At 42.4% G+C, this 21,660-nt stretch overlaps 1 long non-coding RNA gene across 1 annotated transcript in view; it reads left to right on the forward strand.

Moving 5' to 3' along the window:
• Window positions 1–407: 407 nt before the first annotated feature.
• LOC136014830 (uncharacterized) overlaps window positions 408–21,660 on the forward strand; it is a 105,437-nt gene continuing 84,184 nt past the window's right edge. Inside the window, exon 1 of the long non-coding RNA XR_010612892.1 lies at window positions 408–613. This is a non-coding gene — a long non-coding RNA (uncharacterized LOC136014830). The remainder of the gene's footprint in view (window positions 614–21,660) is intronic.

Below are 21,660 nucleotides of genomic sequence, written 5' to 3' on the forward strand. Positions count from 1 at the left end.
CCTCGGAACAGAAGATATCTTGGAGCAGAGGTCTTGTTCTCTTTGGTGCATACTGTGCATACTGCTTTGCAGGATAAGCGGGAACAGAAAGCCGGGCCAGTATGTATTTCAATAAAGGAGAAGAAAAGGTTCAAACTTCTTTCTCCAAAAAAGCTCAGGTGCTGCTTTGCTCTCCCTCCTCCTCCTTCTGCCTTTTGAGAATTATACTAGTCCAACAAGCTCTTTTACTCCTCACTTCCTGGAAAATAAAGACAGCACAGAACTGGAAAGGACCTCTTTGGTTAATGAGTCTGTGCTCTCCTGTGTCAGCAAGCACATTGCATTTGCGCAATCCCATTCTTAAATTCATGAGATTTCTTCTAAAAGGCAAGTATGGGTTTTTTTTTGAGCCAGAACCCTGAAGGGAAGCCATCACATTGGCCTTATGACTCATACCTTTTTTATAATTTCTAACCTAAAACCAGGAGCTGTTCTGCTGCACTCAGTGCCTAGTGCCTCTTGTTCCCTGTGTCTGACTCCCTGCCTGAGCTCGGTAGTGTGTTGCTGCCTCCACCAACTCTCTGCCCTGAAAGGCTTCCCCTTGACTCAGATCAACCTGGTGCACAGGGTAAAGGTAGGTAAGAAGGTACATAAATGTTTTGGGGGATGTGGGCTTCTGTGATAAGGAAGCTTCAAATAAAGGAGTGGTATTCACAGGACACCGAGGTAGGTGGAAGATGGGAGGCTGCTTTACTTATTAGGGCCTCTGCAGGATGCACTAAGCTAAAATGAGGCAAAAATAGGAAAGAAATAGAAAGTCAGGAAATAAGGGCAGATAGAGCTAAAACTCAGCCATGGGGAAGGGAAGGCAGGCTGTTGTTTATCAGGAAAGAACAAGAAGTGCTACAAGCAGAAGGGTGGCACAGTCAAATCAGTAGGCAAGGAGGAGGATTCTGACAGTTAAACTGATGTGTTGTTGCACTGACAGATACATCGCTGTTGTACAACAAGCTGTGTTTGGTTTAGACGGCAGGTATGAGATGACTGTACACCCTGCAATGCCAAAGTATAAACTTCTCTATTTCTTTGTATAAAAGCTCCAAGGATATCCCAAACACAGGACCCCGCATTTCAGATCTCTCTGTTTAGTCTATGTGCTATAATTTAATTAAATATGACAAAATATTTGTAAGCACACATTTGTTTTGTCATGTGTGTGTTTTACTTCTGATTCAAAACAGAATTAGCATCTCCCTTGCAATGCTCTTTCTTTAACAGAAAAAAAAGAGGGCTGCTCTTCAGTGCCTGCCCCATTGTTTGCTAACCTACCACGATCAAGTTTTATGACCTGGGGTCACTGTAATTCTCAGCGGTCATGTAGTTACTATAGTTTCACTGATAAAACAAGGTTTTTGGGCTACGAAGTGATGCAGCATCTGTTTGTGGCTGGGGTAATTCTGGATGTCTGCACAGGCCCCAGTCTCACCTCTCAAATTCCTCTGAAAATAGATTCAGTGACACTTTGAACCAAGAAATGCCACTTTTCTGCTCACTCAGCTCTTGTTTGCTCATAAACTTCTCAGGGGAGAAGGGCCTTTTGTGTGGATATGGACTTAATGTGACTTTGGAGTTTGACGTCACATGTGGAGGGGGAAAAAAGTTTCCTCAGATGTTGTCTCCTGCTTCTTAAAAAGTTCTATTGCTGTTGACCTGCAGATAAGTAATCTTCCCAGAGCAAAGGTTACAGTCAAACTGCAAACACATGTGAGTAGCAGACTTGATAGATTCAGTGGATGGACTATGGGCACTGATATCAATAGTTCCATACTTAAAAACTCAGTTTCCGGTTTTCCTTCTTTCCAGTTAACCTGCATGTGCCTCAGTTTCACCATGTGTCAGATAGGAATAATGACAATTCACACTGGTCACTGGTGGTTCTTAGAAGACAAGATAATACCATATTAATTAGTTTGGGGCAAGGAGAGAGAAAGCCTCAGAGATTCCTATCTGCTGGGCTTATCTTCTAATTAACAGATATGCTATGAGCTTGCTTGGGTTTTTTATGCTTGAGAAAAAGAAGACTCCATCAAAAAGTGTGATGTTACTTACATAAATGCTGCCATGACTCTGCTGGTGACAGCCTGTTATTTGTTAGAAACCCATGCAACTCTTGGAGTTCAGTTTAAGTTGTGTTGATTTCTTGATCTGTTGCTTTAAATTATGTTTAAATTTAAATTCATTGATTCAAATTGCACCAAGAAAAGAAGTGTGCTCAATTGGCGTGCAATTTCCTCCTACCCGCAGGAGGAAGAGCTTGAAGGGCTCAGTGTGGAGCAAGGTAGGAGTGATGTGATGCATCGTTACTTCACATGAAGCCATGCTCCGTGCTGGGCTGGATGTTGGCACGACCCAACCCTCCACCTCTGCCCTGGGACCTGTGGAGGAGGAAGCCTCCTGCTTCCCCTGCAAGGGGAAGATATCAATGTTCAGAAGGGTCAGCCTGTGTCAGGCAGCTTTCAGCAGCTCTAAACCCACTCACTGATGGCGTTCATTTACTTTAAATGCTTTTCCCCTTTCAGAGTCTTTGCTCTTTGTTTGCGGGACAAGTCCTTTGAGTTTGAAATGTGGAAACCATTCTGCTCACTTGCCAGGTGAGCCCTATGCTGGATGTAGCAAAAGCAGTTTGATATCTCCAGCAGACTGCCTCCTCTCTGTTGCGTATCTTATCCTGTAAACTCTTCTCAACCTGGAGGCAAAAGCTGAAATGTCACAAAGCAGGCAGCTGCTTCTTCATAAAACACCAGTGAGTCAGTTCCCAGTGGGCATGAAGATGGAGATAACCTGGAAGGCTTGCAGGGGCAGGCTCCATTCATCACCTCATGGGTCCTTGATAATCTTCTGTTTCAATCTCCCAGACACTTTTTTCATCACCTTTACATAATGTTTCAAGCTTCTGGTCAGGCAGGAGGACCATGTTGAGCACTGGGTACAGGAGGAAGCTGGGATCCAGCGATATCTGACACAGTTCTTACAATGGCATGCACTTAGGGTGTTTGTGAGCTTGGATTTAAGTGAAGAATGACAGCTATTCTTATTTCCATTATTGTGAATGTAGTTACTGGCACTGCACACTGGACACCGGATAGTCCACAAAGGGGACTGTTGTATGTTGTCACCTTTGTGATACAGTTCCCTTTCAGTAACAATTACACAACACTAACAGTGATACAGAGATAATTGCCAAATTACTTTTAATATCTTGAGAAAAGCTCCACAATTGCCCTGGGTGCAACAGGAATATGCTGTTTATCTACAAGACAAATGCAACTTCATCTGTACTCCAGGTAAACAAAGGCGACTTACTGGTTGATGGAGGAGAAACTATTGCAAGCTGTGGTGTTCTATGTTCAACATGAGCTCATTTGTAGCTTTAGAGGCAAAAGCCTATTTACTGAGGGTTAATATACTAATCCCTGCTCTTTTGTTTCAATGTCTTGTAGCTGAGCTGTCTCTGGAGAGAGTGAAAAGTATGTAGGCAAAAGAATGAAAAAGGCTGGGTTGCTTAGTCATAGAGCAGGGCCAGGCTCAGATAGGACGCTGTCGCCTATTGTATCTCCAGGCTGAAGCATCAGGCTGAGGGTGAGGTAAGCTACAGTTTGCTCCATCTCACAGGGCTTGAAGTGTTCTGGTTTATAGCTGTGTTCTAAGCACAGAAAATACTCTCTTGTTGCTTATATTTCTCGTATTTCTTTTCCCTGTGTCCTCGTACTGTCAAACCTGCTTTTTTGGAGGTTTTTTGTACATTTGGAGTCACGAGGGTGCACCGTTGCTCATGTTTGTCAATTATTTGCTGTCGTGGTTTAAACTCAGTCAGCCACACAGCCGCTCTCTCACTCCCCCTCCACCTTCCTCCCCCTGCCACCGGCCCCCAGAGGGATGGGGAGGAGAATCGAAAGAATGTAACTCCCATGGGCTGAGATACTTACTGAGTCCAGTAACTAAGGTATAACACAAACCACTACTGCTACCACCAATGGTAATAATGATAAGGGAAATAACAAGGGAAGAGAATACAACCACTCACCACCTGCCAAATGATACCCAGCCTGACCTGAGCAGTAATCTAACACTTCCAGGTAACTGCCCCCAGTTTATATACTGGGCATGATGTGCTGTGGTATGGAATACCTCTTTGGCTAGTTTGGGTCAGGTGTCCTGTCTCTGCTTCCTTGCTGCTTCCCCTCCTCCCTGGCAGGGCATGAGACTCAGAAAGTCCTTGGTCAGACTAAACATTACTGAGCAGCAACTGAAAACATTGCTGTTATCAGCACTGTTCCGAGGGTGAAAGTCAAAACCACAGCACTGCACCAGCTACTAAGAAGGAGAAAAATGACTGCTACTGCTGAACCCAGGACATTTGCCACAACTACAAAGGGTGGAGATGTATTTGTTTAGAAACAACCCACCCATAGCCACCCTTCAAATGAAAGCAGAGTAGCTTACCTCTTCATCGGGGTGGAAGGTTCTAAGAAAATCATGGAATAATGTAAGAATTACTAAACTGAGTATCCAAAATGAGATTTGTACTCAAGTTCATGACAAAACCCCTGTCGTTTGGAGTGAAAGCCCTGACAAGCAATAACGTCAATGGTTTCCAAAGCCTGCAAGATGGCTTTAAAGTGCTATTACATGAGCTCAGGTAGAAGCAGGAATGTTTTTCAAAGGGTTTTTGTTTTGGTTTGGTTTTTAGAATCATAGAATAGTTGGGGCTGGAAAGGACCTTAAGATCATCTAGTTCCAAGCCCCTGCCATGAGCAGGGACACCTCACACACTTGCGTTGCATTATTACTCTCTCTGAATAGTTCCTGTGCACAAAAACTGAACTAAAAGCTTTGTGGTTTGTTCAAATGTTTTCACTTAACTCTTTGTTAAGCAGTTATTTGGTATTTGGTTCCTCTCATAAATTAGTATCCTTCACTAATGCACTCAGGAGGACAGTGGGTCCACAGAGCAAACACATTAACGACCTATTATTTCTAGAGAGGCCTAATTTTTGTCACGATTTTTATTTAAGTGAGAATGATTGTGCTCACAGGACAACAGTTTACTGCCTTCTGCCAGTGGCATCTTGCTAATGAGCAAGTAGCATGGCAGCGTGTACCAGAGAGGATGCTTCAGCCTGAGGCACATTGGAGAATGGTTAAAGGCTCTTGACCATCTCACCCTCTGCTTGGCTGCCCTGATGGCTTAAAAATGATGCTATTCAGCAATTGCAATCAGTTGAGGATAGCCCCACAAGGGACTTAATATGCTACATATAGCTGAACCAGCCTGCCTATAGAGTGGGTCTGGTGTGTGGCACAATCGAAGTAATAAATATAAGACAGACCACCTGTTATAAGCCTTCGCTTTAACCTTGTTGGGTGAAAACCTACTCTGTTGACCTCAGGATATTACCCATTAATTGCAGGAATCTTTTACTTCTGGAGAATGCTGTGCCCAAGCAGAGGAGGAGAAACGGTGAGTAGTTGGTGCTGTCTTGCAGTAAATTGTCCATCCCTGGATAATCAGGTCACTCTTTTCACTTCATTCTAAATTTCTCTCCTCTATGCAGCCTCCTGCTGAATTCCTCTAATGACATTGGTCATGGCCGGTTTTCTTGTAAACAATTGTGCTTTTGTATTTCAACCCACAGTTTTGTGTTGAAGTATGAGAAAGCTGAAGGAACGTATGAAAGAGTTATGCAAGACTGTGAGGACAGAGGGGAACTTCCCTCTGAAACTCTATGAGAATCTCAGAGGCACAAAAGGTACATTGCATCCAGGGTTAGGTTGTTTAGGTAAGGTTTTTTCTCTCAACAGTTTTTCTATCATTAGTGACAGATACCACATGACAAAGTTCAGGCCTTGGAATGCTTTTGGATACAGATGGTCCTAAATGGACGTCTTTTGTTTGTCGTTCTGCCATGACTCTTGCTGAAATATAGTCAACATGTGAATACACGTGATGTGTGCTGTACCAGCTAGGCTTGGCATCTGCAGTCTGTCCTCCAGCATAATTCAAGTCTGTGATGCTTTTTGCCAAGCCTGTTGGCTCATTCTTCTTGTTTGTGTTTGCTGTAAAACTATCTAAGGGACTTCTGTGAGCTGAGGTTAACAGTGTGGGTTTTCCTCTCCTCCACTCCCACTGCCAGGTGCTCCAGAGGTTCTGATCCAATTCCAAGTTTGCTACAGCACAGAGACTTTATCAAGGGAAAGCATGCTGTATGCAAAGTGTATTGAAGTGCTCTCTTATGAAATGAGGTTTGACTTTCTGTGATATCAAAAAGAACATTAAACCAGAATCTAATATATCCTGGGAAATCATATTTCACGATCTAATCCCTCGAGCCCTTCTGTTTTTAATATGAGGATCAGAATTCTGATCTCTCATGGTTTGCCTAAACTTTTTTATGTTAAATGACAGTAAGTTAATAAGTACGACATAGTGGGTGGTTCACTACTGTTTTGCAGGCTAACACTGGCTAAATGGGAAAGCTCTTGGTATAAGATAAGCAGCAAATTTAAAAAAGTAAAACTAAGTCAGGGTAGCCACATCTTGTAGACATTCCTGCTTTGGTATTAAACTGGAAGATATTATTTTAGCTTACTATTTATGAAGGCTTTTAAAGTAAATAGTGAGTCTTACCCTGCCTTATCCTGGAACAAAGTTTTAGCCATGTGAGGGAGTTATGTTAATGCTTCTGTAGCTGCTCAGCCATCTTGGTAGGATTGTTTAAAGACTTTGAGGCAAGGAGAGCTACTGGAACTGTAGCCAAGCGGCTTAGTGAAAAGCCGACATGTGCTAAAAGTCCAGTGACTCTTCTGATAACATGCGATAGTGAGGAACAACGGAGTGGGCAAGTTTGATAAGAGTTTCCAGTAGCTTTACACTGAGGGAAAGGATCTGTGATAGCCACACAGAGAACTGTTTGCCACAGCCTGATGAAACGGCAGCTTTTGTGGAATGCGAGGAAGAGAGTAGATGTTTTCTGCCTAAGCCAACAATGGGCTACTGAAGGCAGGCTGGAATTATCACACTGGGACACTGCAGCGAGTTTTACCTGTTCCTCCTACAAGACTCATGGTAATGATGGTTGTCAAAGAACATCAGATAAGGGTGATGTTAGTATAAATGCTAATATGGCTGTTTCTAAGGTCTTCTTGAAATATCAGTAGAAATACTCATGTAAAAGAGTTTATACTATACTTGCCCTCATGAGGAGAGTGTAGCGTCTCCTGTGGTAATACAGCATGACTCTACATTAGCATTGTCAAGTGACACTGTATGGGATTGATAATAAGTTCACATATTTTGCCTAGATATGAACCATGCAACCCTCCTTGAAATAGCAGCTAGCTAGAGTTAAGTCTTTTGAGGGGTTTCTTTAAGGAGAAAAAAAATGATAGATGGATGATAATGTTTGGTATGTCTTGAATTCATGCAGATTACAAACAATACTTATAAATCGCTCAGTATGCTGTGTATCAATCAGCAGGAGAAAGAAGTTTCTTGGTTGACTGTTCATCTTCCAGCCTAAGCCTGTTCCCTGTGGGCTCTGTTAGGTTGTTGTTTTTCCTTCCCAAAGTCTTGCCACAAATACTTCTCCACAGCCTACTGATTATTGTGCTTTGCTGGTCCTCTTTCTCACACATGCAAGGATCCAGTAAACTGCATGCAGCCTCCAGCTTTGATCTCTTCTTCCTCCACCTTACACACATGGTTTTGCATTTAAACCTCATGGAAAACTCTGCAGGCCACCTGGCTTGATTCTTATTTAGGACTTTTTCACACAGAATATTTTGCTCGTGGTTCCTATCACCTGAATTTCCTGTTTCATTAAACAATGTAATTGTTCAATCTGTCTGTATTGGCAATGCAGTCAGCAGCTTCTGTGGGCACACCGACTGTGCCGTAGCATTGTGTAACTGTTCAAGGTGAAAAGAGGTGAAAAATTCAGACCATGGAAACACTTGAAGACCAGGCAGAGAAGTGTAATATCCTTGGTTAGGGCAGGGCAAACATATAAGAGCTGGTCTTTTATAGAGACTACATTGAAACAGTTTGCTACCAGTTTATAATTTACCAGAGCAAACCAGTGTTGCTCATGGGTATGAAAAATGAGGGGCATTTAGGAAACTTTCAGATTCTCTGCACTGCATTGTGGGATGGAATATAAAGGTCCAGTGCAGCTCCATATCTGCTCCTCGATCTGCTGTTGCATATGTATAGAAGTGTTATAGAAAGACTTGATACTAGAGGACTCCAAGGATGAGTGCCCATGGCATGCTGCTGTGTATTGGCTGACACTGCAACTTACATCAGCAGACAAAAGGTGTGTGTGTGGGGGGAGTTGCATTATAAAAAGTCCACTAAAATATTTTCCATGATTTTTTTTTTCATTTTCAAACTGCCTTAAGAAGGTCTAAATTCTATGAAATTGGCAGGTTCAAGTGTGACTCAACTCATTGTTTTCATTTTCGCCTTTTGGCAGCCTTCAGTAATTCCAAATGTTATTTCTCCAACCACATGGAAAAATTCTTATTAAAATAGGAGGGTGAGAGAGAGAGAGAGGGAGAGAAACCGTTCTCCTGCGTTTGGTACTTTTAAAAGCAATGACGATGTTGCATATGCAGCAGGCACTAAAGCTGACTGGAGGCCTGCCCAGGAGGAGACAGTACCAAGATAAAAGGCCCTGTGTTATAGGGAAGAAATGAGAAGAAAGCCAAAAGCGGCTTGTTAGTTCAGTAAAATGGTGTTCTGTCATTCCAGGACTCATTTGTTGGGAACTGTGAGGGCAGGACAAATGGGTAATTTACCCTGAACCCACTATATTGAAGAAGCTTGGAGAACTGTAGTATCACATCAAAGAGAGAATGAACGTTTATCTTGCCTTGTGACCACAGAGGAAAATATAGTTAACTCATAAATAATGCCTTGCTCTGAGAAAGGAAAAAAGATTCATGTCTGTTTTGACGGTGTGCTTTTAGAGCATGTGAATCCACTTCACTTAGCTCACCTAGCATTGCTCAGTTTGGGGAGAAATGGAGAAAACACTTTCTAATATAGGATATAGGCTGTGTTTGTTGTGTTGCTTTGCAGTGTGAGTCCAGAGTTTCCTTCTGCATTTTTGAAGTCTCCTTCTGGATCCAGAAACTCCAGAGGTCTGAACCAAACCACTTCTGTGCTAGAGGAGCTAAAGAGCAACCCCTTTCTGCAGCTCCCAGTCCAAGGTGAAAACAAGAAGTAGTGGACTGAATCACACAGCAATAGTGCGCACTGACCACATGGGATAACCCTTGGCTGAGCAAAGCTGAGCTTCCATGTTCACCTCCCACCAGGGAAGATCCCCATGGCATGTTTACAGCCCTCTAGAGCCAACCTGCACTTTGTACCATCATTGGTGGCTTTCCTTTCCACCCCAGGAGAACACTTGAAGGCGTAAGCAATAAGCTTAGGACCTTTCATATTTAGTAAAATAATAAATAGGGCATAAAAAATCACCCACTCTCTCTGAGCTATCATGCAGTGTATCAAATCTTATTAGTAAAAGCTGCTCCAGTGAATACACGTATAGCAGCAGATTTGGGACAAAGCACCCAGAAGGAAAAAGCAATGTGCCTTTGAGAACTGCTAGTTTTCCCTCCTAAATGCAGCTTTTACTTAAAGGACCTCATTGACACCTCCTTATAAGACCAAGTTTTGGAATTTTCTTGCTCTTGGGGTAGGGAAAAAAAGCAAACCCTTTCACTGTGAAAACAGAGGCCAGCCTGCATCTCGTTGATTGCCTGGCCATGACTCACTTGGTTTTGCTGATGCTGCCTTTTTTCTCTTCTTTCTTTTTTTTTCCACAGTGCACAAAATGCAGCGAGATGGTGCTGGAAGAGAGAGAAGGGCTTTCTGTCTGTAGGTGGTTCAGTACTGAGAGCCCAGAGAGGTGGAAAAAAAGACTTTTGTGAGATGTAGCTTGTTGGTAAAGTGAGAACTGTTACTGGAAAATATTTTGTTTTGAGATTAGTTGGTGGTAAGCCATGACTAATGCTCATTGAGCCAATATGTGCTTGTGTTTGAGTTACCAGGTCCCCCTCCTGCCCCCCCTTGCTTGTTTTATGTAGCTGATGGAGCCTCCTAAAACTCATACTGTAAAGTCTTTGGCTCAAGGACTACTTCAAGATTGGTTGCACATTGCTTAATGCAGTGGGGGCCTTGGCTCAGGACTAAAGGCTTTGGGCATTAGGATAGGAAAAATAGTAAATTCCATGGTGGTTCTTGGTTGTGTTGACCTTTGCAACACATCTGGGTCACTTCAGTTTTGGGACTCTGGGGACCCATAGTTAATGTTGGGTTTCTTTTAGGGAATGGGATCCAAGTCTCCAGCCACGTTCATTGTGAAGTTTACAAAATGGAAAACAATTGTAGATTCAAGTCCAAGACATTTTCTGGCTCTGCTAATCTTGTGTTCAGCATGATCACAATTAAATACATTCGGTATTGGTTTTAGGGGCTTAGTGGGATGTATTGTGTTAGAAGCAAGAGAAAACAACACATTTGTTACTGTTTTTTGTTTTATTTTAGGAATTTACTTACTTGGGCTCCTCTGGTTTTGTGGATAACCCTGAGGATCATCTTGCAGAGCTAGCACTGATTGCTTTACTTTTCAGTAAAAATAAAACCAAGGGAGAAGGCCACACATAGCTTTGCTTTCCTTCAGGTATTCCAGAGAGAGCTTGCCCTACTAAGCTCCATCTGGCAAACTAACACAAACCTCTGTCCCTAGATGATGGGTGATAAGACACTGCAGGGAAGTGACATGATAATGCAATGGCTAATAGCGAAGAACCACTTGCTCTTGCGCTGGCTCTTGGTGACCTGTATTGGACCTGGTTCAGACAGGGCTGCCATAGTCCACAGCAGCTACAAAGTTATAACAGCACAGGTTTTCTGGAGCATATAAAAGCCTGCTGGAAGGATTCACCTCAAAGGAAAAGAAACATGCTTGGCAACATTGCCTCTAGCTTGGGTTGTTCCCTTCTGTGCATTGTAGGGAGACAACACAAGAAATATGCGGCTTGAAAGGAGTATCTAAAGAAGCAAGTGTCCATATGGAAAGGATTGATTTTGCTCTGTTTCTAGGGAACTGCTTTAAAGAGGTGTTTGTGCATCTTGGTGACATAAGTTAAAATAAACTGTTAAAATCATGGGGTTTCCAACTCCTATTGCACGAGACAAGGTAGATAGTACACTGAGTAAGTCAAATGTGTCTACCAAAACATTGAGCCAACCAGACAGGCAAAAGCTGACAGTGTTGTAGCTGATAGTACTTTCTCCCTACAGGTAAAAACACTTGTAATCTTTATCAAACTGTGTGGATATTTTTCATTATGAGGTGTTAGACAAAGGTCCGGATTTTACTGAGTTCCCACCATTTCATAAGATCCTTCCTAGTGGAAGTTTAAGAAGACTCCAGTGTACAGTCCTGTTTGGCTGGTTGAATTCTGCTAAAGGACAAGCATTTGGAGTACTCTAGTTTCCCCTGGATCTGTCTGCTTGGTTTGCAGGTAGCTGTCTGCTTCAATAGCGACCCAGAAGAAGCTTCACTTAGTGATTAAGGAGTGACACTTCTCTAAAGTAGCTGACCATCATTCTTCTGTTTGGTTTGTTGTTTGGGTTGTGTTTTCCTCCGAGTGCTAGCAGAGTGTGATATCTCTTCCCTGTGTACAAAGCAACTGTAGGCGGCAACTTCTCAAGTAGATAAATGGCTTGACTGGAGAAGAACATTTTGTAATTTACAGGGTATGGCAAAGTTCTTTGTGTCTTTTGTTTCTGGGAAGTGATAAAGGGAATGCCAACATCTCCCTCATTCAGTAAGGGTAAGTAGGTAATGTGCTATCTTTAGACTCTGGTTAGATTATAAAAATCAATATTGTTTTACTTAAAACCATGAAGTCACTTCCTAACTGCCATCTAAGATTCATCTGAGGAACGAAATGCTGAGCATGCTTGGGTTTTCTTCCACAGGGGAAGTTGCCATAGTTTATAGGTGAAGAGATAGGAGAATCAATAGGGCCAAGCATGAAAAGATATTGAATTGCATAACATGGAGCCTAAAGGTCCCTGAAGGCCTGTGGCAGATCAATCCACCTAAACGGACAGGACTGTATTTCTCTCCTTCATGCAGCTGTCCTTATCTCTTGCATATGTAGAATACTGATCCCCATTACAAAGTGGAAGGACCATAAGTAAGATGGAGTAAATGCTAAGGATATTTTTGTAAGTAAGTGATAAGAAGAATATAGCCAGTTTACAGACAAATGTCATAGGGAGAGACCTGGCCCTCTGAAAGCCTCTTTCAGGTCTAATTTCAACTCAACAATGAGTTACACAAAAACTAGTGTTATCAAATACTGAGTATGGAAGAGAGATGGAGGCTTAAAAATTGCTTTAGTTTCTACCTTCAAGGGGTTCCTGCCAGAAATCAGATTGTCTGAAAGCGATGTGACTATTTCTGGAAATGGTTTTCAAATACTTGACATTTTCAGTAGTTTTCAGTTGACTCAGGCAGAGAAGTTTTAATTATGAAGGTGTGTAATGGTAGCAGGGGAAGCACCGTGCAGCAGTGGAAAACCACTCCAGCTTACACTGCATGTAAATCAGACCTCTTTAAACTGAAGGAGAAAAAAGCAACACTGGGGAGTGCCTGTGACTGCTATAAGGCTGAAGTGTTACTTCTGTTATCCTTGGGAGCAGATGAGTCTGGTTAGAGGCAAGATTGTGACTTGACAGAAAGAATGAGAGCAAGAGTGTGTGAAATGCAAGATGAAGAATAGTTCTCTCTGGTCAGTCTCTTTGGGGCCAATAGACATGTTGAGCAAGGGCTGAATGGTGAGACTTGTAAGCTCTAGCCTGTTCAATGTCCATCATTTCACTGCTATTCGTTGGCTGTCCTTTGCAGGACAGCACATCCAAGCTGAGGTTATGCACTTGTATCTGCTCCAGCAGAGACAGAAGGAATATGAAGAAGGGTTGAAAACTGAGCTCTATTTTGAAACCTTTGCCTAACTGGGAATGTAATAATAACTGTATAAGAACAGATTCTGTAGTTCTGCCTCTGACCATGGTCAGTAATGACCTAAAAGAACAGGACAGAGTTAGTGATGCTTTTTTAGTATACTTCCCTAGTTTTCAGTAGCGTACCACATTCTGGAGCCAGAGGTGGTATCCTCAAGATTAGTAGCCCTTGATGGATCTCTTATGTGGCTTTGAGCAGTTGCTTTTGGGCCCTTTTCAATCTAATCAATCTGCAGTATCCTGCTCCACAGCTGAATAATAATCAGTGCAAGAAGCAGTCCTTGTTTGCTTTCGCAGTAAACTTCTGATCATTTCATTGAGTGCTCCCTTGCTTTTGTATTATTTCTCGCTGCAGTAAAAAATGTGATGCATAAATACCCCAATCTGGCTTTACCATGTGGCTTCCCAAACAGACAACTAGTATTTCAAAGTGTTTGTCAAACACTTCTAGAAGGCCAGTGATGTTCCTCTACTGTGTTGGTTGTGTGGTGGGATATAGCAAGGGTGATGGGACTTATTGCTGCTGAGACCTGCAGGTCCTCATGAGAGAAAAGTGAGTTACTCTTCAAGTCTACCTTTAAAGCAGTTAGGCTGACTGCTTAGGCATTATTATGTGTAGCTGGGAGAGGGAGATGTGGACTTATAAGAGGCTGTGGTATGACTCAAGTTTTGCACTGTGCAGGTAGGATCATAAGCTAAATAAAACCAGCATCTCCCAGAAATCTTGGATCTGAGTAGTTAGTGACCAATACAGCTCATCTAAAATTTGCAGCTGTGTCTGATCTGAGTATTTATAAGAGGAAACAACTCAACATGATTAAGAACTTTCAAGATCAGACCCATAGTACTGTGCTACTAGTAAATTATTTAATCTGTGTACGAGATTTTCATTGCTAGAGAACTACACTGGAATAACTGCTTCAGTGATCTCTGCCTAATACTGTTGCTTTTTATGACAGTGTAGATCTTCCCGTTTGCTTTCCTGAACAACAAGTCAGACAAGTAACCTTTTAGGAAATAGTGCAGGTCACTTCTGAATCATACCTCACTGCATGGAAACCTTTTTGCTGGGATGAATGATATTCTTAGACATTCATGAGAAATAAGCAGCAACAACCCTGACAGGAGGTGTTGGCAGAATGAAGTGTGAATAGGAAGCGATTAAAGATAAAAGGAAATCCCAGGAGTTACCTGTAGCTCACTGTGTGATTATAGGTGTGGCTTGAACAGGTCATAACACAACATAACACCTGCTGACAACAAACGAATTAGGATCCAAAGTTCATTCCTCTCCCAGGCTGGACCACTGTTGTACGACTGAGCTGATCCCACTGAATAAAATACTTGGTGTTTAACACATGCTGTTCAGCTTGGACTGCGACAGAAACAATGCTATGTGTCAATAAAAGTTTAGTGACTCCCAGATTAAGCTTCCAAGACATTTAGCATTAAAACCTTAACTTAATTTTCATTATAATTATGCAGTGAATGAAGCAGGAGCCTAGGCAAAACCAGTGTATGGTCATGTAGTAAGGACTGCCTCATAATGATAAGGGAAGCAGCTGGTGGTTGCACCATCCACCTTCATTAGTGTATTTCCCAACCACTATGAGCTTTGTGGGTTGCTTTTTTCCCCCCATGATTTTTAGTACCATTGGCTACCTTTCTTCCAGATGTAGTGTAAATTTGAAACAAGGCTGTATATACACTCTACTACAGAAGATCCTGCATATTAGCTGTGTGATTATCAGGGTATCATTGGCTGCTATAATTTTCTGATTTATTGTAATTTGCTATGCGTTCTCACTTTTATGGATTAAGAAATATGTGTGGAAAAACCTTAGCTATGTATTTTGTGCATGTTATCTTCTTTCATTTCTACACATACAAATCCTGAAGCCTTGGGCTTCAGGAAAAGAGTCCAAAAAGATGAAATCATGAGTAATTCTTAATGTTTTAATGGAGCTCTCTGAAGATACTCTTCCAGTTTACTGTTTGGAATTGATATAGCTCCACACCAGTTATGTAACTTGTTGTCCTCAGCCTACACCACTCTGACCTATGTTCAGAGAAATCTAAGTCAGTGCAGAAGAGATGTTTTCATGTGGGGAGCAGGATGTGCAGGTCTTGCATGGGGCACACTCTTCCTGCAGATAGATAACCTTTATCTGAGACCTGTCATTTTACATTTCAAATTATGTGGTCAAGAGGTGAGTGGACTCTCTGGTGTAATTAGAACATGCATATGTAGCAACTGAGTTCACAGATCCTAATCTGAGCACCCCCTACACCAGTGGTGGTAGTGGTGACAGGGCGAGGTGGAGGGAGGAGATCTCATGCTCAGTATCAAAACCCCTTCGTGGTCAGGTCTGTTTCTGGTCCCTGCTTTCAGATGGAGAGTGATTACCACTCTCCCTTCTTTATTCTGACCCTTTTCTTTCCTCCTTGTGGCTCCTTTGTGCTTAGTGCTTGCCTTTGTTGCCTGGTCTCACCTTGCTCAGGCTTTTCAATCGTTTGCCTAGGTTTAATCTTCTTTGAAAGATCAGTCTTGTGCTAAAGAAGGATGAGCACTGTCTCAAACAGTGCTGTTCTGGCCATTCTGCAGTCTGAGAAGCTTACTGTGTGGTGCTCCTCATTAGCTAGAGCAACCCAATTTACCAGCAGCAGAATGCATTACTTATGCAAGTCTTATGTAAGATATTCAGCAGAACAATTTAGACATAATCACTGAGACAAGAGGGTGTTTCCAGGATGTACCCACTGTTCTTAAACTATGAGCTCGACAAAGCAGTATGTAAGCACAAGGAGTAGACCAGTTAGCTAAGCAGTTTTCTTTGTTGACGAGCCTCTCTAGGGCACTGTGCCTGAGACGAAAAGAGACTGAGCTCCCCTCTTTCAAACTGCTGCTGAGAAATGTTGCTGCTTTCTGTCACCTGGAGAGGGAGCAATTGTTCGGGACACACATGGTTTGCAGTTCAAATTCCAGCTCCTCCCTGGGTAGGTCTGTTTACTCTAAACTGTTGGCTGGGTTTGGGTCTAAGGGCACTTAGACACACACAAATGGCAAACAGGTTTGACTTGACTGAGGACTTCACAGTGGGGAGATTGGAAGCAAATTGCAAAGCACCAGCAAATGAAAGACAAAAAATGAAGCAGCCTAGTTATGTTTAAAAAGTGTTAAGTATATCCAACCTTTTGTTTCCTTTACTCACAGCTTTGAGGGGAAACTGGCTTAAGAGGAAATGAATAGCTAGGCTGCCCCCAGTAGAGTATACCTTTTCCCAGGCTGTTTTATGTAGTGCTTCCCTGTGCACTCCCGCACTGCACAAAGCTAAGAGACTTCACCCTTGGAGCTGTCAATTCTGGGAAGGACAGGGACCATCAGAACAAGAACTAAACTATTTTATCAAAGTTTCTAAGATTAAATGCTACTGTTCTGTCATGCTTTCCAATTGTTTTATTGTAGATATGCACATATGTCCTTTGAAAACACAGAAGAGTAGCCACAAATCTTTTAATTGCTCATGAAGTTAAAATTTCCTTTGCTAGCACATTTCAAACCAATTTTTCTGTATTGTTTTTAATGTTATGTGAGAATAGCCCTTACAGATGTAACCCAAATATCTGAATATATATTGCTCTAGAAGGCATCTTTCACCATCTTTCATCAAATATTTATGAGGTGAAGAGATGGGAAGAAGTCTGCAGAAAAAGGTGAGTTCTGACTCACATTGTCAGAGCTTGTAAAGGCCCTGTTTGCACTAGCCCTGCCAAATATGTGCTATTGAAGGCTTTGTGCTGCTTTGGGTGCTCAGTGGAAGCTGTGCTGAGAAGGGCTCTCGTGTAAGCATCAGGTTATGGAAGCTGGTCTTTGAGCACAGCTCAGAATCCAAACAGCATTTGACAAAACAGTGGACGGTTGACTCCAAGCCTCATATGTCAAATGATTGGTTGGACAATGTTCTGCTGTCAGCTGTAAAGCGAAAGAGAGACAACTTCTTCAGCTAAATGTATGTGGCATGTGAAATAAAATGAGATGTGAGACAGCAAGGGAGACAACACTTGTTATTGATGTGAATTGTACAAAGCAACAAAAGTATTGAAGGCCATAAAAAATCCCGACAACTGAAGCCAGCTGAGTAGAAGGTATGTTGGGTAAAGCTATGTTGTCCAATTTCAGATGGATTTGCTTCAGGTGTGTTCAGGGTCTCTGTACCAGCCTCCAGTGAGTGTTCCCAAGTTTGAAATGTGTTACATAGAAACTCATGACACATGAATCTGTATACAAAGTTTAGAAGTGAAATGTAAATGTTATTTTTATAAGAATTAATATTCAGATGAGATGTACTTAGAATAATTAGTATTCAGATGAGAGCTGTACTGAAACCAGCACTGGTGCTATAGTTTTTATGCTGGTACTGGGGAAAAAGAAAAATGTCCAACCATGTGTGGAAAATAAGACAGGAAAGCCAACAGTCAAAATGCTTCCTGGAGACACTGATTTGAGAAAAGAGAGTGATCATGGGCTAACGTCTTGGAGTGGGAAGGTAAAGATACATCCTGGGGCATAGTGTTGTAAGGTAGCTTGAGTCCAAACAGAACAGTGATACTACAAAAAGGGGCGGATTGTGCCCTCCCAGCAGTGTTCATTCCTGGCTGATGTGGCACTGACAGCTTTTCTTAGTTTTTGCTGTTACTTCCTCTGTGAAAGGAAAAGTGAATACCAAAGATGGTGTCTTTGGGAGGAACAAGAGATAGAGAGAAGCTCTTTCTTTCTGCAGTGCTGAAGTGCTGAGCGCTGCTTTAAGCTAGAAACCACTGAAAGTGGTGAGAGCATCTCAGGGTTCATTTCTTGCACATCTGACACCCGAAGTCAACCTAGGAAATGAACACAGGGAGCTGATGTTGCAGGCAATTCACAGGTCCATCCAGGCCTTTCCTATATACCTTTTGTGCTCCGCTGTGTTTGTGCTGCCCTGTTTTTTTTTTTTTTTTGTTTGTTTGTTTTTGTTTTTGTTTTTGTTTTTTGTGAGGTATGTACTGAAATTTCGTGTCACCAATAATGCTTTTTTTAGTGGCAGAACCAACTTCTAAGGTGTTTGTTACTTTTTCTCTGTGAAACAAGAAGGAAATGATAATTTATAACTTCAGTGGGTCACTGCTGATTTTGAAAACTGTGTCCTTTAAATGTTTCTAGTAGAGAAAAATCTGTATCTATTGCCCAGAAACATTACATCCAGCAGTAAACCTAGAGCTTCTGCTGAGGAAACGGAGGCTCTTCTCCTGAAGAAGCCTTTCTTTTTCTCTCCCACAGTAAGTATAAAAGCCATACAAAGCCAGCTGGATTAGAAAGCACAGCACCATATCAATGGGCACCCTTGTTTGTGTTGTTGAGAAGAGACTCTTAGTTAAGAAAGAAAGAAATGCCTCCCCTGTAATCACCACTAATGAGGACACCCAGTGAAGTTTTTGTGTTTTAAAAGGGGAGGAGACCCAGTGAAGTTTCTGTGTTTTAAAAGGGTTTCACAAGAAATGTTTTGGACTCTGGGATTAGTTGATGTTCCCTCCCCCCATCCCCACTTGATCTTTAAGGATTTGCCCAAATCATGGATTTTTCCTGGGCTTGTTAACTCTGTTGTCATTTCTTTTTCAGCCAAGGGTGTAAAGAAATCCTTTAGTGAGAGCCACTCACCGGGGATTAGCTGTAAGTGGACCCAGCAAGGGGGTGGCTCCCAAAGGGGCTGACCCCTGACTCTCAGGGCGGGTGGTCACTCATCTTCTGCCTCCTTGCTGAGGCAAGCTGAAGGTTCCAAAAAGTGTTGTCTCCATGCTCACTGCTCTCCCTCTGTGCAGTGAAAGGCAGTGCAGGAGATGGGCTCTGTGTTACCACAGCTGTTCTGCAAAATTATGGAAAATTATAAAGTAGGTAAAATATCAAAGGATACAGTAACTGTTATTGGAAGGAAACTGCAACCTCTTTGACCACCAAAAGGGGCTTGTCTGCTTTCCCCCTCTATAATGTTCAGAGCTTTAGGGGTTTTTCCATGCACAGCAGTGGTGCTTCCATTCATTGCCAAAGTTTCTGTTACAGATGATAACTTTACCCAGTCCTGATGGATGTCCTGTGCTGGTGATGGCAGAGAAAGGTTTCAAGTGAGTTGCTTGCACAAGCTTTAGCTGCTGCATGAGTTGAACGCATTTGCCTTGTATGGGAAGTTACAAGCAACTCATTTGGGATGCAAAACACAGTACGAATAACAGTAGGAAAAAAGCAGTCAAAGCTTAAACTGAAAGCTTACTTGTAACAGAGGTCAGATTGTGTGTAACGGGCTAATATGTAGATGAGTATCACTGAGTTATGCAGATTAATTTTGCTTTTGAAAAAAAATGGTTAAATACTGTGATATTCACAGTTTTACTGTCTTTGAAATCCTGGCTGTTTCACAAAGCAGTCAGCTGCATCCTTTTATCAGGTTATCAAGAGCTCGGATCAATTCATGATAAATAAGCATCCAACCTGCTCTACTGAAAGGTCTGTCCATCACTGTAGTGTACCACAGGTTTTCAAGAAACAGCTGTGGAGAAGGAACCTTTCCCCTCTAGCTATTTAGTTTTTTATTCTCATTGTTAGAAGGCAGTGTCAGCTCAGAGTCAGTTTCAGTGATATGCTATATTTTCTGTGAATAAACTGGATGGAATTAGACAAACATCCACTGTGTTAAATCATTGCACCTTAAAATGAGATTTCCCAACAGGTCCAGTGGAACTAAGATAGATGCCTGGCATACAACAAATAGGGGAAGAGTGATATCAATTATGCTGTGCATATGGAAGTAAATACTCTTTTAACTTACGTGCAAATACAAGCTTATAAAAGTCAGCTTTTTGCTTCCTGACTAGTAATTAGTAGTTGATTTCCTGTAAACATGTATGGTAGAGGAATGTTTAAGAGGCTTTATAAAAGGAGCAGGCTGTAGCAGCTGTATAGAGGTATTTAGGCAAGGTCTCTGCATTAAAGGTCAGGGAAATAGGAGGAAGTTGTGTAAAAAGCTGGCAAAGAGCAGGGGTAATCAAAAGGGCAGGTGATCTGCAGTAAGCATTGAAAGAGGAATGCCTTTAGGATTAAGAAGATGGCAGACTTGTGCCTTTCTAGTATCTCCTTTGTCCCTCCTTCTGGGCAGACCTGTTTTTCCCCCAAGCTGTTTGCAGGTGATAAAATGTCCAGTCAATACAAGCAGCCTTAAACCCCTGAGCCGGGGAAACAGAAAGGCTACACAGTGCATTTCTCCACCACTGGCAGCTGCCAAGGATGCAACAAACTTACTTTTTGCCCTGGCTTTCCACCAGGTACTAGGTTAGGTTCAGAGTCTCCCTGTTGGCTGTCAGTGTCCTTGCCGGCCCAGACTAAGGGTTTGCGTCAGCCTGCTGAGCGCTCAAGGGGGAGAGCCGCAGCTCACATTTTCACTCCTTGGCTGCAGAGGAACCTTTTTCAGTCAGGATCAGATTGCTGAGGGCCAACTGACATGTTACAGTTGACTGTGTCTCTTTACTGTGGACGTGGAGTGCCCTGTCCTCGTTTTATTGCTTCTCTCCCCTGCTCCCGGCTGCCTACTCCCCCTGGCCCGCAACAAGTCTGGTGCTTATCAGGTTCAGAGTGAAACGGATTCAATTTGCTGGCCTGGAAGAAAATGTGCTAAAAGAAGTGAATTATTTGCTTCTAGGTTGATAAACTGAATCAGCTCAGTGAAGGCTCTGATGAACATTAGTTTGATGCAAGAGAAAGGGTGCGTTAGCATGACTGGGATGGAGAGAAGAAAGGGTAGGGCTGGAGTATGGGATGTGCTACTTCTGGCAGTGGTGAACTACGAGAGTGACTCAACTCTGACATGTAACATCCCCAGGAGGGTTTTAATATGGGACTGTGGAACAGCAACTCCCTTTAGCAGAAGCTGTGCCATTGCTTGTCATTGTCATAAACAGCCAGTGGTATGTGAGCTAAAACAAGAGGTTACTGTAAATAAGTAGGAGTCCCAAGTTCCTTCAGAGGGAGAGCAAAGCACACATGACAGATATGACAGATATGACAGATGTTGGCCACACTGTTGAATACATGGCTGCAAGACATTCTGGCACTGTAAAGGTGATGGTCTTATCAGAACCTACTGCGGGGGGGGGGGGGGGTGGGGGGGTGGGGTGGATAAGTACCCATGATGAAGGGAGATTTATCCCCAGTCTCCTAATAACCTAACAAAAATCTAACAAAATCAGTAGTAAATAGTGCAAGTAGAGGAAAGTTTTTTGTCGTTATGTCTTTTTCTCTTGTAATTTCATCCCCATCTTGCATGTATTTTTTTCCTGTTGCCCTCTTTTTTTCAAAATCTAAAGTTAACAGAGAATGAACATTTTGCTTTACTTGGAAGGTTTTCTTTGCTCACAATGCGAGCTTGAACCATTTTCTAAGTAATAAAATCCTGTAGACCATGAATTATGGAAGTTCAGATGTGTGTGTGACTGTGGAATACCCCTTCCTTCCTTCCCAGCTTGCACTTAGTGTGACATGCTTTCCAACACCT

The sequence above is a fragment of the Lathamus discolor genome, chromosome 5 (genome assembly GCF_037157495.1).
Source record: "Lathamus discolor isolate bLatDis1 chromosome 5, bLatDis1.hap1, whole genome shotgun sequence".
NCBI lineage: Eukaryota > Metazoa > Chordata > Aves > Psittaciformes > Psittacidae > Lathamus > Lathamus discolor.